The sequence below is a fragment of the Vicugna pacos genome, unplaced genomic scaffold (genome assembly GCF_048564905.1).
Source record: "Vicugna pacos unplaced genomic scaffold, VicPac4 scaffold_19, whole genome shotgun sequence".
Classification (NCBI taxonomy): domain Eukaryota; kingdom Metazoa; phylum Chordata; class Mammalia; order Artiodactyla; family Camelidae; genus Vicugna; species Vicugna pacos.
The window spans coordinates 30,781,605-30,797,608 of NW_027328740.1; the positions used below are offsets into that span (position 1 = coordinate 30,781,605).

The 16,004-nt window shown below is 45.2% G+C and overlaps 1 long non-coding RNA gene across 1 annotated transcript; it reads right to left on the reverse strand.

Moving 5' to 3' along the window:
• Positions 1–181: 181 nt before the first annotated feature.
• LOC140693095 (uncharacterized) lies at positions 182–15,712 on the reverse strand. Its single transcript, XR_012068751.1, has 3 exons — positions 15,609–15,712; positions 12,336–12,408; positions 182–382 (listed from the first exon to the last, which is right to left on the reverse strand). It is a non-coding gene; the product is annotated as an uncharacterized lncRNA (long non-coding RNA).
• Between the last annotated feature and the right edge of the window lie 292 nt (positions 15,713–16,004).

The following is a 16,004-nucleotide window of genomic DNA, read 5'->3' on the forward strand; positions in this document are numbered from 1 at the left end:
CCTGAGGTCACAGGTCAGTTTCCAGAACCTGAAAGGGCAGACAGTGGAAGATCTGCCTGTCATCAGCTTACTGGTGAGGCTCCGAGGTACTTTCAGACTTGCCCAGTCCTGGCGAAGTCAACTTTAGGGGAGACACGAAGAGAAGCTGGCCGAAAAGCTGGCTGAACGGATTGAGGAGAGATGCGAACACATGGATGAGAGATGTTCTGCTACAATGGAGAATACTGGCGTGGAGACAGCTGTAGAGGATACCAGGCTCAAAAGACATTCATGAGACATATGGAACCTCGCTGATACTGGCAGAAACATACGGAGTGCCAACGTGGACTTGAGGAAGTTCCTCAATTCTCTTCTCCAAGAATGGGTCCAAGGTCCCTGACGTCTGCAAGAGAAGAGATGTCAGAGATGATCAAAACGCTCCTGTTCTTGGAAGAGGTCATGGGAATCCACACTTCCCAAGGGGCCTTCCCAAGCCATTCAGACCAGAATTCACCAAGCCCAGGTAAGCCTTTTCCCAGGTTTGGGCCTAGCTAGCAAGCACTTGCCTTCCCTCCCCTCCACACAGGCATCCATTTTGAAGGATCAGTAGCTGAGCTGCAATGAAGCCATTACGAGTAAAACAAGCCCCTCCTAGAATCAGAGTTCCTCCAGCTTCACACTCTGTGAACAACAGTGAACTCCTTAAAGGTCCAATAAACTTGGCTGAAATAGATAGGAATTGAATACTTAGCTCACACCTAGAAACGATGGCCTTCCGCTAGATTCAGCAAATGTTGTGCTTATGTCTTCCCTGGGGTGAAGGGAGTGTGGTAAGAGAGGGGAATCTGACTGAACTTGAATCTGTATTAGGCCTCAATTTTTCAAGACAGTACAGGTAAATAGTACAAGTCAGAAAGAGAACTGTACTGTAAAAGTCGCCAATGATATAAAAGACACAGCTTATGTGGATCGTCTTTCACTTGAGTCAAGCCCCCGTGGGCACTATATCATGCGGGTGCAGACTTGGTTGCGTTAAATGGCTTTACCCAACATGATCGGATGATTAAGCGTTCTCATCACTGATAGAAGAACACCTGGTTCTCCATAGACTAGCATAATTGCAGCAGGGTTCTCCTAGCTAGAATGCCTCTAGGTGCTTTTGGATTCAAACCTAAATGTATATATTTGGTTTCTTTCCTCTTGTATTTTCCTAGAGAGGGATGTTACCCCTTGAAATGCCAATATTGGCCAGTAGGTGTCATTGGGAGTAAAGGGCACCAATGCACAAGTGTATCCAAGTTTGGGGGTTATTTCAAGTTTCCAATAGTTATTTCATGGTTCCTGTTGGTTCCGGAGGCTTCAACCGTAAAGAGCCGACATGAACCCTTTAACAGTTTGGACTGCCAATTTGCATTCTATCTGTCTAGGTTTTCCGTCGAGCTGACAAAATGTTACCAAAATTGACAAGTCTGGCTTCTAGGTCGATTGAGTGTGTTTTAAAAAATAACTTCATTTTCGTATAACTCCCAAAACATGTAAATGAATTCTTTAAACTTCTTAAAGACTGCAAATGAGATATCAACACAATGTCAAAACAGGTGTATTCGGACCATCCCTCCCACCACGGCTGTATAGAAACAAAGAGCTAAGCAAATATCACATTTCTGTGAAATGTATCTGGATAGTGTTGATTCATCGATGCCCAGTTGGCAGAGAAAAGTGCAACCTGCACTCACTCGCTCCCATGTACAGAGCAATGGAAACATCCACTCACCCAGCCCTTGGCACAGGACACTTGCCAAAGAGAGGTCTGTTACTTCCAAAGACAGGATGAGGCCTCAGGACACCTGGAAGCAGGAGAAGGCAAAGCAGGAAATGGAATCCAGTGAGGGTCTGACCCCTGGTGATGGAGCAACAAGGGTGAAACTCTGTTTAACTTGGACGCACACTCTCAAGCGGACAGGAGACATGGGATAGAAGGTGATGTGCTGAGATTTACAAGAGTGCACAGCAGATGCTTGGCTGACAGAACTCAAAAAACCAGCGCAAAATATCCCCACAGTTGATTCGGAGTCCAAGATCCCAGCTGCCACATTTGAGGTAGCAGAGGCAACGTTCTGTGAGGGATAGGGCTACGAATGATGGCACACGCTGAGTCTCAGGGATCTGGAGTGCATTGTGGGATGTGGTGGGTCGAATCAAGAGAGCAAACCAAAATGTGTACCAATGATAAAGCATCAAAACTGGTCACGTGGTTGAGATTACCAATATGTCCCATGGCCACACCCAGTGCATCTGCAGGACCAGGGACCAATTGGGCATTTTGCCAATAGAGCACGTGTGGGGCTGAATCAGAGATATCGTTCATCTGGTCTGAGGGATCCAGGGGGCCTTGGTTTTGAAATCAGAATGAAAGACTTAGGATCTGCTACATTCATAACCTGGGCTGGGATTATGGTTTGGTTTGAGGCACAGGATGCACAACAGCTGTGTGGTTGCCTTCGTGCACCCGTGCCACAAGGATGAGAGGACAAGGAAGAGTGGTCCAAGTCCACAGCGTTAGAAGAGGAAGCATTACCTACAGCATTATCTCCCTAAAGCGGATGCTACATTTTGGATGGCACCAGCACGGTACGGCACCGAGGACACCAAGGTAGGTCTGCGGGATCATTCCAGCAGGCCCTGATATGTGACATCCATAGATATGCTTCCACTGGTGTTTCTGTAGACAGAGAAGCTCTGAGAAGAACTGCTTTCATTGGGACATTCCCGTGGAACTACAAAGCACAAGCGCACTCTCAGTTTGCTGTTTTGGAAACACTCCAAAATGACATAGAGCAGAATGCAGAGCTGAGAACCTTTAGAAGCTTCATTTCCACAAGAGGAAGTGTCCTGCGCACTTTCAGAATTGTGAGATAAGCATTATCAAAATGAAGTTATGCAAATCGAAATAGTATTGGTTTTTCATCAAAACTAATGCAACAACAGCAATTGGAGATATACCAGACAACACACACAGGAACACGATATGGCATCAATGTCTAGGAGAAATTGTCCGCACAGAAATCCCATGGAATTGCGTAGAGCCAAAAGTCTAAAATTTTCACTTAACAAAGCCCTAGAAGTCCACATTACATACCTGATATTACCTGAGCAGTAGAGGTGAAGAAGTACAGTAAAAGAAACAGGAAGTACCATTTTCAGTTCCAAAGATATTGAAGGCCCAAAAGATATGCTTTCAAACAACTAGACTGCAAAACGCTATCCAGACCATGTGTTGAAAATGGAGGTCAGGAAATCACTGAAAAACAACAGTGTCTCAGAATCACATAAGGCAGAATACCGGAAAAGGGGAAGAGAAAGTCTAAAGACGAGCCAAAAAATATCAGGAAACTCAATGGATGTGATAATATCAGGGCTAAAATTTAGTCGTAAGCAGACTAGATAATGCAGAGGGACGCGTGAATGACTGTGAAGACATGGGATCAGAAAAACCTCGGTCAGAAGCAGACATAGGAAAGCAAGTGCAAAGCAATGTAAACATTGCTGTTGAACCCTGGGTTAAGACAGGGCATGAAAGACTAGAATTCATAAGGGTCCCAGATGGAAAAGCAAGAGATAAGGAAACAAAAAATGTCTGAAAATTTATCTGTAGAAAAATCAGACTGAAACTTCCTGAAAGCCAAGAAAGAATCATGTATGCGAATTCAGGAATTACACAGCATCCAAAGGAGGTGGAATCCCAATAGACCTACCAGCAGCTGTATGATTCAAATCAACAAAGCTCACGAATATCACAGTGATTTAAAATGCACCTGGAGGAAACAACATAGTCACAAGGGAACCTCAAGAGGGGATTCAGCTGATATCTCGGCAGCAATATTGCAGGAGAGGGAGGAGTGCCAGGACACAGACCATATCCTGAATGGCCAAATGCTGCCACCTAGGGGAGCCTATGCCACATGACCGCCAGTCCTAATAACGGCAGAGCTAGAAAATTCCACAAACCGGCAAATCTTAAAAGATTTCAGCAGTTCAAAACTTATCCTACAAGAATGGTTGAGAAATCTACCCTGAATAGAAAAGCAGCAAGATGAAATGGAAAGAAGAAACCATTATTGGAAATGCAAGAAGAGCATGAGTGGCAAAGAAGAAACAAGAAGAAGGCAAGGAGGACATCAAAACCCTAAAGATGGGAGAGGGAAGCAGGAAATCATAGGTGATTGGAAGCACTCTCTTAAGTGAATCAGCTTATTTGACTCTCTGTTTCAAGCTTAAGGAGAGATGCATGGCCTGTCGTGTTTGCAATACAAGCGAGAAGCAGACCAACAAAGAATCAAACCAACAAGCAAACACCAAAATGGTACGGTTGGCTGATATTTACCAAGGGAACCATGATTATTCAAAAGAAAATACTTAAGGTGATGTCAAGGATCATTCAGCATGCATCGACCCATTATCGCGGCTTGCATGTACTCAGCACACTTGTATTCGGAGGCGTGCATTCATATTCGTAAATTTTGATTCATAAGAACATATCGTGACCTAACCCTAATGCCGATTTGGAATCAAATGGATTCCTAGTCCGTGATGTAGACTTGTATGTCTTCCAACAGGATGAAGGAATGCCATATTCTAGGCTACGTAGAGAAGAATTGTAAGAAGCCTATAACAAAGGCAAGTAGCTCTGCCAAAGTGTACTAAGAGCAAAAGAGACTGACAGCAAAGTGCACATTGGGGTTGGTTTCATTTCTTGGAATTTCAGCCCCCATGAAACCAATGGATCCATGTCCTGAGAGTGCGGGTGTTTCAGCAGAAATCAGGCGACGCATATGTATTCCGGGTGTACGGATATTATAGGAACATAAGTCTCCTTTAGTGGGTCTCTGTGTACTGTGAACTGTTAGAAAGTTTAAAGACGTGTGAAACCATCAACTGAAAAGGGACACACTTCCCTCCATTGGTACTGTGCATAGAGATCTGAACAAAAGGAAAGAGGGAAGAAGAAAGGCCCATGGGACGCTAGTGGGTAGAATCACATTTACCTTAGGAACTTCTCGTCGGATGCAGCCCCTCCCCCAACACTGACAAGATGCAGCAGCCATTGGGGATGGCAGTTAGCGGTTGGATTCCAGGTGGAATGTTGGTGTGTACCGCGAGGCTTGTTGTGGCTGTTGGATCCTAGGTAACCGGGCAGAGTTCTGTGGGTGGATCAGTGTGATGGAGGGGCTGCCGCCCTCTGTGGAGCTTGGCTTAGGTGTTTGGTCCGGGAAGCTGTGTAAGTTCGAGATACTGCTGCTGCCCAAAGACCTGAGGTCACAGGTCAGTTTCCAGAACCTGAAAGGGCAGACAGTGGAAGATCTGCCTGTCATCAGCTTACTGGTGAGGCTCCGAGGTACTTTCAGACTTGCCCAGTCCTGGTGAAGTCAACTTTAGGGGAGACACGAAGAGAAGCTGGCCGAAAAGCTGGCTGAACGGATTGAGGAGAGATGCGAACACATGGATGAGAGATGTTCTGCTACAATGGAGAATACTGGCGTGGAGACAGCTGTAGAGGATACCAGGCTCAAAAGACATTCATGAGACATATTGAACCTCGCTGATACTGGCAGAAACATACGGAGTGCCAACGTGGACTTGAGGAAGTTCCTCAATTCTCTTCTCCAAGAACGGGTCCAAGGTCCCTGACGTCTGCAAGAGAAGAGATGGCAGAGATGATCAAAACGCTCCTGTTCTTGGAAGAGGTCATGGGAATCCACACTTCCCAAGGGGCCTTCCCAAGCCATTCAGACCAGAATTCACCAAGCCCAGGTAAGCCTTTTCCCAGGTTTGGGCCTAGCTAGCAAGCACTTGCCTTCCCTCCCCTCCACACAGGCATCCATTTTGAAGGATCAGTAGCTGAGCTGCAATGAAGCCATTACGAGTAAAACAAGCCCCTCCTAGAATCAGAGTTCCTCCAGCTTCACACTCTGTGAACAACAGTGAACTCCTTAAAGGTCCAATAAACTTGGCTGAAATAGATAGGAATTGAATACTTAGCTCACACCTAGAAACGATGGCCTTCCGCTAGATTCAGCAAATGTTGTGCTTATGTCTTCCCTGGGGTGAAGGGAGTGTGGTAAGAGAGGGGAATCTGACTGAACTTGAATCTGTATTAGGCCTCAATTTTTCAAGACAGTATAGGTAAATAGTACAAGTCAGAAAGAGAACTGTACTGTAAAAGTCGCCAATGATATAAAAGACACAGCTTATGTGGATCGTCTTTCACTTGAGTCAAGCCCCCGTGGGCACTATATCATGCGGGTGCAGACTTGGTTGCGTTAAATGGCTTTACCCAACATGATCGGATGATTAAGCGTTCTCATCACTGATAGAAGAACACCTGGTTCTCCATAGACTAGCATAATTGCAGCAGGGTTCTCCTAGCTAGAATGCCTCTAGGTGCTTTTGGATTCAAACCTAAATGTATATATTTGGTTTCTTTCCTCTTGTATTTTCCTAGAGAGGGATGTTACCCCTTGAAATGCCAATATTGGCCAGTAGGTGTCATTGGGAGTAAAGGGCACCAATGCACAAGTGTATCCAAGTTTGGGGGTTATTTCAAGTTTCCAATAGTTATTTCATGGTTCCTGTTGGTTTCGGAGGCTTCAACCGTAAAGAGCCGACATGAACCCTTTAACAGTTTGGACTGCCAATTTGCATTCTATCTGTCTAGGTTTTCCGTCGAGCTGACAAAATGTTACCAAAATTGACAAGTCTGGCTTCTAGGTCGATTGAGTGTGTTTCAAAAAATAACTTCATTTCCGTATAACTCCCAAAACATGTAAATGAATTCTTTTAAACTTCTTAAAGACTGCAAATGAGATATCAACACAATGTCAAAACAGGTGTATTCGGACCATCCCTCCCACCACGGCTGTATAGAAACAAAGAGCTAAGCAAATATCACATTTCTGTGAAATGTATCTGGATAGTGTTGATTCATCGATGCCCAGTTGGCAGAGAAGAAGTGCAACCTGCACTCACTCGCTCCCATGAACAGAGCAATGGAAACATCCACTCACCCAGCCCTTGGCACAGGACACTTGCCGAAGAGAGGTCTGTTACTTCCAAAGACAGGATGAGGCCTCAGGACACCTGGAAGCAGGAGAAGGCAAAGCAGGAAATGGAATCCAGTGAGGGTCTGACCCCTGGTGATGGAGCAACAAGGGTGAACCTCTGTTTAACTTGGACGCACACTCTCAAGCGGACAGGAGACATGGGATAGAAGGTGATGTGCTGAGATTTACAAGAGTGCACAGCAGATGCTTGGCTGACAGAACTCAAAGAAACCAGCGCAAAATATCCCCACAGTTGATTCGGAGTCCAAGATCCCAGCTGCCACATTTGAGGTAGCAGAGGCAACGTTCTGTGAGGGATAGGGCTACGAATGATGGCACACGCTGAGTCTCAGGGATCTGGAGTGCATTGTGGGATGTGGTGGGTCGAATCAAGAGAGCAAACCAAAATGTGTACCAATGATAAAGCATCAAAACTGGTCACGTGGTTGAGATTACCAATATGTCCCATGGCCACACCCAGTGCATCTGCAGGACCAGGGACCAATTGGGCATTTTGCCAATAGAGCACGTGTGGGGCTGAATCAGAGATATCGTTCATCTGGTCTGAGGGATCCAGGGGGCCTTGGTTTTGAAATCAGAATGAAAAGCCTTAGGATCTGCTACATTCATAACCTGGGCTGGGATTATGGTTTGGTTTGAGGCACAGGATGCGCAACAGCTGTGTGGTTGCCTTCGTGCACCCGTGCCACAAGGATGAGAGGACAAGGAAGAGTGGTCCAAGTCCACAGCGTTAGAAGAGGAAGCATTACCTACAGCATTATCTCCCTAAAGCGGATGCTACATTTTGGATGGCACCAGCACGGTACGGCACCGAGGACACCAAGGTAGGTGTGCGGGATCATTCCAGCAGGCCCTGATATGTGACATCCATAGATATGCTTCCACTGTTGTTTCTGTAGACAGAGAAGCTCTGAGAAGAACTGCTTTCATTGGCACATTCCCGTGGAACTACAAAGCACAAGCGCACTCTCAGTTTGCTATTTTGGAAACACTCCAAAATGACATAGAGCAGAATGCAGAGCTGAGAACCTTTAAAAGCTTCATTTCCACAAGAGGAAGTGTCCTGCGCACTTTCAGAATTGTGAGATAAGCATTATCAAAATGAAGTTATGCAAATCGAAATAGTATTGGTTTTTCATCAAAACTAATGCAACAACAGCAATTGGAGATATACCAGACAACACACACAGGAACACGATATGGCATCAATGTCTAGGAGAAATTGTCCGCACAGAAATCCCATGGAATTGCGTAGAGCCAAAAGTCTAAAATTTTCACTTAACAAAGCCCTAGAAGTCCACATTACATACCTGATATTACCTGAGCAGTAGAGGTGAAGAAGTACAGTAAAAGAAACAGGAAGTACCATTTTCAGTTCCAAAGATATTGAAGGCCCAAAAGATATGCTTTCAAACAACTAGACTGCAAAACGCTATCCAGACCATGTGTTGAAAATGGAGGTCAGGAAATCACTGAAAAACAACAGTGTCTCAGAATCACATAAGGCAGAATACCGGAAAAGGGGAAGAGAAAGTCTAAAGACGAGCCAAAAAATATCAGGAAACTCAATGGATGTGATAATATCAGGGCTAAAATTTAGTCGTAAGCAGACTAGATAATGCAGAGGGACGCGTGAATGACTGTGAAGACATGGGATCAGAAAAACCTCGGTCAGAAGCAGACATAGGAAAGCAAGTGCAAAGCAATGTAAACATTGCTGTTGAACCCTGGGTTAAGACAGGGCATGAAAGACTAGAATTCATAAGGGTCCCAGATGGAAAAGCAAGAGATAAGGAAACAAAAAATGTCTGAAAATTTATCTGTAGAAAAATCAGACTGAAACTTCCTGAAAGCCAAGAAAGAATCATGTATGCGAATTCAGGAATTACACAGCATCCAAAGGAGGTGGAATCCCAATAGACCTACCAGCAGCTGTATGATTCAAATCAACAAAGCTCACGAATATCACAGTGATTTAAAATGCACCTGGAGGAAACAACATAGTCACAAGGGAACCTCAAGAGGGGATTCAGCTGATATCTCGGCAGCAATATTGCAGGAGAGGGAGGAGTGCCAGGACACAGACCATATCCTGAATGGCCAAATGCTGCCACCTAGGGGAGCCTATGCCACATGACCGCCAGTCCTAATAACGGCAGAGCTAGAAAATTCCACAAACCGGCAAATCTTAAAAGATTTCAGCAGTTCAAAACTTATCCTACAAGAATGGTTGAGAAATCTACCCTGAATAGAAAAGCAGCAAGATGAAATGGAAAGAAGAAACCATTATTGGAAATGCAAGAAGAGCATGAGTGGCAAAGAAGAAACAAGAAGAAGGCAAGGAGGACATCAAAACCCTAAAGATGGGAGAGGGAAGCAGGAAATCATAGGTGATTGGAAGCACTCTCTTAAGTGAATCAGCTTATTTGACTCTCTGTTTCAAGCTTAAGGAGAGATGCATGGCCTGTCGTGTTTGCAATACAAGCGAGAAGCAGACCAACAAAGAATCAAACCAACAAGCAAACACCAAAATGGTACGGTTGGCTGATATTTACCAAGGGAACCATGATTATTCAAAAGAAAATACTTAAGGTGATGTCAAGGATCATTCAGCATGCATCGACCCATTATCGCGGCTTGCATGTACTCAGCACACTTGTATTCGGAGGCGTGCATTCATATTCGTAAATTTTGATTCATAAGAACATATCGTGACCTAACCCTAATGCCGATTTGGAATCAAATGGATTCCTAGTCCGTGATGTAGACTTGTATGTCTTCCAACAGGATGAAGGAATGCCATATTCTAGGCTACGTAGAGAAGAATTGTAAGAAGCCTATAACAAAGGCAAGTAGCTCTGCCAAAGTGTACTAAGAGCAAAAGAGACTGACAGCAAAGTGCACATTGGGGTTGGTTTCATTTCTTGGAATTTCAGCCCCCATGAAACCAATGGATCCATGTCCTGAGAGTGCGGGTGTTTCAGCAGAAATCAGGCGACGCATATGTATTCCGGGTGTACGGATATTATAGGAACATAAGTCTCCTTTAGTGGGTCTCTGTGTACTGTGAACTGTTAGAAAGTTTAAAGACGTGTGAAACCATCAACTGAAAAGGGACACACTTCCCTCCATTGGTACTGTGCATAGAGATCTGAACAAAAGGAAAGAGGGAAGAAGAAAGGCCCATGGGACGCTAGTGGGTAGAATCACATTTACCTTAGGAACTTCTCGTCGGATGCAGCCCCTCCCCCAACACTGACAAGATGCAGCAGCCATTGGGGATGGCAGTTAGCGGTTGGATTCCAGGTGGAATGTTGGTGTGTACCGCGAGGCTTGTTGTGGCTGTTGGATCCTAGGTAACCGGGCAGAGTTCTGTGGGTGGATCAGTGTGATGGAGGGGCTGCCGCCCTCTGTGGAGCTTGGCTTAGGTGTTTGGTCCGGGAAGCTGTGTAAGTTCGAGATACTGCTGCTGCCCAAAGACCTGAGGTCACAGGTCAGTTTCCAGAACCTGAAAGGGCAGACAGTGGAAGATCTGCCTGTCATCAGCTTACTGGTGAGGCTCCGAGGTACTTTCAGACTTGCCCAGTCCTGGTGAAGTCAACTTTAGGGGAGACACGAAGAGAAGCTGGCCGAAAAGCTGGCTGAACGGATTGAGGAGAGATGCGAACACATGGATGAGAGATGTTCTGCTACAATGGAGAATACTGGCGTGGAGACAGCTGTAGAGGATACCAGGCTCCAAAGACATTCATGAGACATATGGAACCTCGCTGATACTGGCAGAAACATACGGAGTGCCAACGTGGACTTGAGGAAGTTCCTCAATTCTCTTCTCCAAGAACGGGTCCAAGGTCCCTGACGTCTGCAAGAGAAGAGATGGCAGAGATGATCAAAACGCTCCTGTTCTTGGAAGAGGTCATGGGAATCCACACTTCCCAAGGGGCCTTCCCAAGCCATTCAGACCAGAATTCACCAAGCCCAGGTAAGCCTTTTCCCAGGTTTGGGCCTAGCTAGCAAGCACTTGCCTTCCCTCCCCTCCACACAGGCATCCATTTTGAAGGATCAGTAGCTGAGCTGCAATGAAGCCATTACGAGTAAAACAAGCCCCTCCTAGAATCAGAGTTCCTCCAGCTTCACACTCTGTGAACAACAGTGAACTCCTTAAAGGTCCAATAAACTTGGCTGAAATAGATAGGAATTGAATACTTAGCTCACACCTAGAAACGATGGCCTTCCGCTAGATTCAGCAAATGTTGTGCTTATGTCTTCCCTGGGGTGAAGGGAGTGTGGTAAGAGAGGGGAATCTGACTGAACTTGAATCTGTATTAGGCCTCAATTTTTCAAGACAGTATAGGTAAATAGTACAAGTCAGAAAGAGAACTGTACTGTAAAAGTCGCCAATGATATAAAAGACACAGCTTATGTGGATCGTCTTTCACTTGAGTCAAGCCCCCGTGGGCACTATATCATGCGGGTGCAGACTTGGTTGCGTTAAATGGCTTTACCCAACATGATCGGATGATTAAGCGTTCTCATCACTGATAGAAGAACACCTGGTTCTCCATAGACTAGCATAATTGCAGCAGGGTTCTCCTAGCTAGAATGCCTCTAGGTGCTTTTGGATTCAAACCTAAATGTATATATTTGGTTTCTTTCCTCTTGTATTTTCCTAGAGAGGGATGTTACCCCTTGAAATGCCAATATTGGCCAGTAGGTGTCATTGGGAGTAAAGGGCACCAATGCACAAGTGTATCCAAGTTTGGGGGTTATTTCAAGTTTCCAATAGTTATTTCATGGTTCCTGTTGGTTTCGGAGGCTTCAACCGTAAAGAGCCGACATGAACCCTTTAACAGTTTGGACTGCCAATTTGCATTCTATCTGTCTAGGTTTTCCGTCGAGCTGACAAAATGTTACCAAAATTGACAAGTCTGGCTTCTAGGTCGATTGAGTGTGTTTCAAAAAATAACTTCATTTCCGTATAACTCCCAAAACATGTAAATGAATTCTTTTAAACTTCTTAAAGACTGCAAATGAGATATCAACACAATGTCAAAACAGGTGTATTCGGACCATCCCTCCCACCACGGCTGTATAGAAACAAAGAGCTAAGCAAATATCACATTTCTGTGAAATGTATCTGGATAGTGTTGATTCATCGATGCCCAGTTGGCAGAGAAGAAGTGCAACCTGCACTCACTCGCTCCCATGAACAGAGCAATGGAAACATCCACTCACCCAGCCCTTGGCACAGGACACTTGCCGAAGAGAGGTCTGTTACTTCCAAAGACAGGATGAGGCCTCAGGACACCTGGAAGCAGGAGAAGGCAAAGCAGGAAATGGAATCCAGTGAGGGTCTGACCCCTGGTGATGGAGCAACAAGGGTGAACCTCTGTTTAACTTGGACGCACACTCTCAAGCGGACAGGAGACATGGGATAGAAGGTGATGTGCTGAGATTTACAAGAGTGCACAGCAGATGCTTGGCTGACAGAACTCAAAGAAACCAGCGCAAAATATCCCCACAGTTGATTCGGAGTCCAAGATCCCAGCTGCCACATTTGAGGTAGCAGAGGCAACGTTCTGTGAGGGATAGGGCTACGAATGATGGCACACGCTGAGTCTCAGGGATCTGGAGTGCATTGTGGGATGTGGTGGGTCGAATCAAGAGAGCAAACCAAAATGTGTACCAATGATAAAGCATCAAAACTGGTCACGTGGTTGAGATTACCAATATGTCCCATGGCCACACCCAGTGCATCTGCAGGACCAGGGACCAATTGGGCATTTTGCCAATAGAGCACGTGTGGGGCTGAATCAGAGATATCGTTCATCTGGTCTGAGGGATCCAGGGGGCCTTGGTTTTGAAATCAGAATGAAAAGCCTTAGGATCTGCTACATTCATAACCTGGGCTGGGATTATGGTTTGGTTTGAGGCACAGGATGCGCAACAGCTGTGTGGTTGCCTTCGTGCACCCGTGCCACAAGGATGAGAGGACAAGGAAGAGTGGTCCAAGTCCACAGCGTTAGAAGAGGAAGCATTACCTACAGCATTATCTCCCTAAAGCGGATGCTACATTTTGGATGGCACCAGCACGGTACGGCACCGAGGACACCAAGGTAGGTGTGCGGGATCATTCCAGCAGGCCCTGATATGTGACATCCATAGATATGCTTCCACTGTTGTTTCTGTAGACAGAGAAGCTCTGAGAAGAACTGCTTTCATTGGCACATTCCCGTGGAACTACAAAGCACAAGCGCACTCTCAGTTTGCTATTTTGGAAACACTCCAAAATGACATAGAGCAGAATGCAGAGCTGAGAACCTTTAAAAGCTTCATTTCCACAAGAGGAAGTGTCCTGCGCACTTTCAGAATTGTGAGATAAGCATTATCAAAATGAAGTTATGCAAATCGAAATAGTATTGGTTTTTCATCAAAACTAATGCAACAACAGCAATTGGAGATATACCAGACAACACACACAGGAACACGATATGGCATCAATGTCTAGGAGAAATTGTCCGCACAGAAATCCCATGGAATTGCGTAGAGCCAAAAGTCTAAAATTTTCACTTAACAAAGCCCTAGAAGTCCACATTACATACCTGATATTACCTGAGCAGTAGAGGTGAAGAAGTACAGTAAAAGAAACAGGAAGTACCATTTTCAGTTCCAAAGATATTGAAGGCCCAAAAGATAAGCTTTCAAACAACTAGACTGCAAAACGCTATCCAGACCATGTGTTGAAAATGGAGGTCAGGAAATCACTGAAAAACAACAGTGTCTCAGAATCACATAAGGCAGAATACCGGAAAAGGGGAAGAGAAAGTCTAAAGACGAGCCAAAAAATATCAGGAAACTCAATGGATGTGATAATATCAGGGCTAAAATTTAGTCGTAAGCAGACTAGATAATGCAGAGGGACGCGTGAATGACTGTGAAGACATGGGATCAGAAAAACCTCGGTCAGAAGCAGACATAGGAAAGCAAGTGCAAAGCAATGTAAACATTGCTGTTGAACCCTGGGTTAAGACAGGGCATGAAAGACTAGAATTCATAAGGGTCCCAGATGGAAAAGCAAGAGATAAGGAAACAAAAAATGTCTGAAAATTTATCTGTAGAAAAATCAGACTGAAACTTCCTGAAAGCCAAGAAAGAATCATGTATGCGAATTCAGGAATTACACAGCATCCAAAGGAGGTGGAATCCCAATAGACCTACCAGCAGCTGTATGATTCAAATCAACAAAGCTCACGAATATCACAGTGATTTAAAATGCACCTGGAGGAAACAACATAGTCACAAGGGAACCTCAAGAGGGGATTCAGCTGATATCTCGGCAGCAATATTGCAGGAGAGGGAGGAGTGCCAGGACACAGACCATATCCTGAATGGCCAAATGCTGCCACCTAGGGGAGCCTATGCCACATGACCGCCAGTCCTAATAACGGCAGAGCTAGAAAATTCCACAAACCGGCAAATCTTAAAAGATTTCAGCAGTTCAAAACTTATCCTACAAGAATGGTTGAGAAATCTACCCTGAATAGAAAAGCAGCAAGATGAAATGGAAAGAAGAAACCATTATTGGAAATGCAAGAAGAGCATGAGTGGCAAAGAAGAAACAAGAAGAAGGCAAGGAGGACATCAAAACCCTAAAGATGGGAGAGGGAAGCAGGAAATCATAGGTGATTGGAAGCACTCTCTTAAGTGAATCAGCTTATTTGACTCTCTGTTTCAAGCTTAAGGAGAGATGCATGGCCTGTCGTGTTTGCAATACAAGCGAGAAGCAGACCAACAAAGAATCAAACCAACAAGCAAACACCAAAATGGTACGGTTGGCTGATATTTACCAAGGGAACCATGATTATTCAAAAGAAAATACTTAAGGTGATGTCAAGGATCATTCAGCATGCATCGACCCATTATCGCGGCTTGCATGTACTCAGCACACTTGTATTCGGAGGCGTGCATTCATATTCGTAAATTTTGATTCATAAGAACATATCGTGACCTAACCCTAATGCCGATTTGGAATCAAATGGATTCCTAGTCCGTGATGTAGACTTGTATGTCTTCCAACAGGATGAAGGAATGCCATATTCTAGGCTACGTAGAGAAGAATTGTAAGAAGCCTATAACAAAGGCAAGTAGCTCTGCCAAAGTGTACTAAGAGCAAAAGAGACTGACAGCAAAGTGCACATTGGGGTTGGTTTCATTTCTTGGAATTTCAGCCCCCATGAAACCAATGGATCCATGTCCTGAGAGTGCGGGTGTTTCAGCAGAAATCAGGCGACGCATATGTATTCCGGGTGTACGGATATTATAGGAACATAAGTCTCCTTTAGTGGGTCTCTGTGTACTGTGAACTGTTAGAAAGTTTAAAGACGTGTGAAACCATCAACTGAAAAGGGACACACTTCCCTCCATTGGTACTGTGCATAGAGATCTGAACAAAAGGAAAGAGGGAAGAAGAAAGGCCCATGGGACGCTAGTGGGTAGAATCACATTTACCTTACGAACTTCTCGTCGGATGCAGCCCCTCCCCCAACACTGACAAGATGCAGCAGCCATTGGGGATGGCAGTTAGCGGTTGGATTCCAGGTGGAATGTTGGTGTGTACCGCGAGGCTTGTTGTGGCTGTTGGATCCTAGGTAACCGGGCAGAGTTCTGTGGGTGGATCAGTGTGATGGAGGGGCTGCCGCCCTCTGTGGAGCTTGGCTTAGGTGTTTGGTCCGGGAAGCTGTGTAAGTTCGAGATACTGCTGCTGCCCAAAGACCTGAGGTCACAGGTCAGTTTCCAGAACCTGAAAGGGCAGACAGTGGAAGATCTGCCTGTCATCAGCTTACTGGTGAGGCTCCGAGGTACTTTCAGACTTGCCCAGTCCTGGTGAAGTCAACTTTAGGGGAG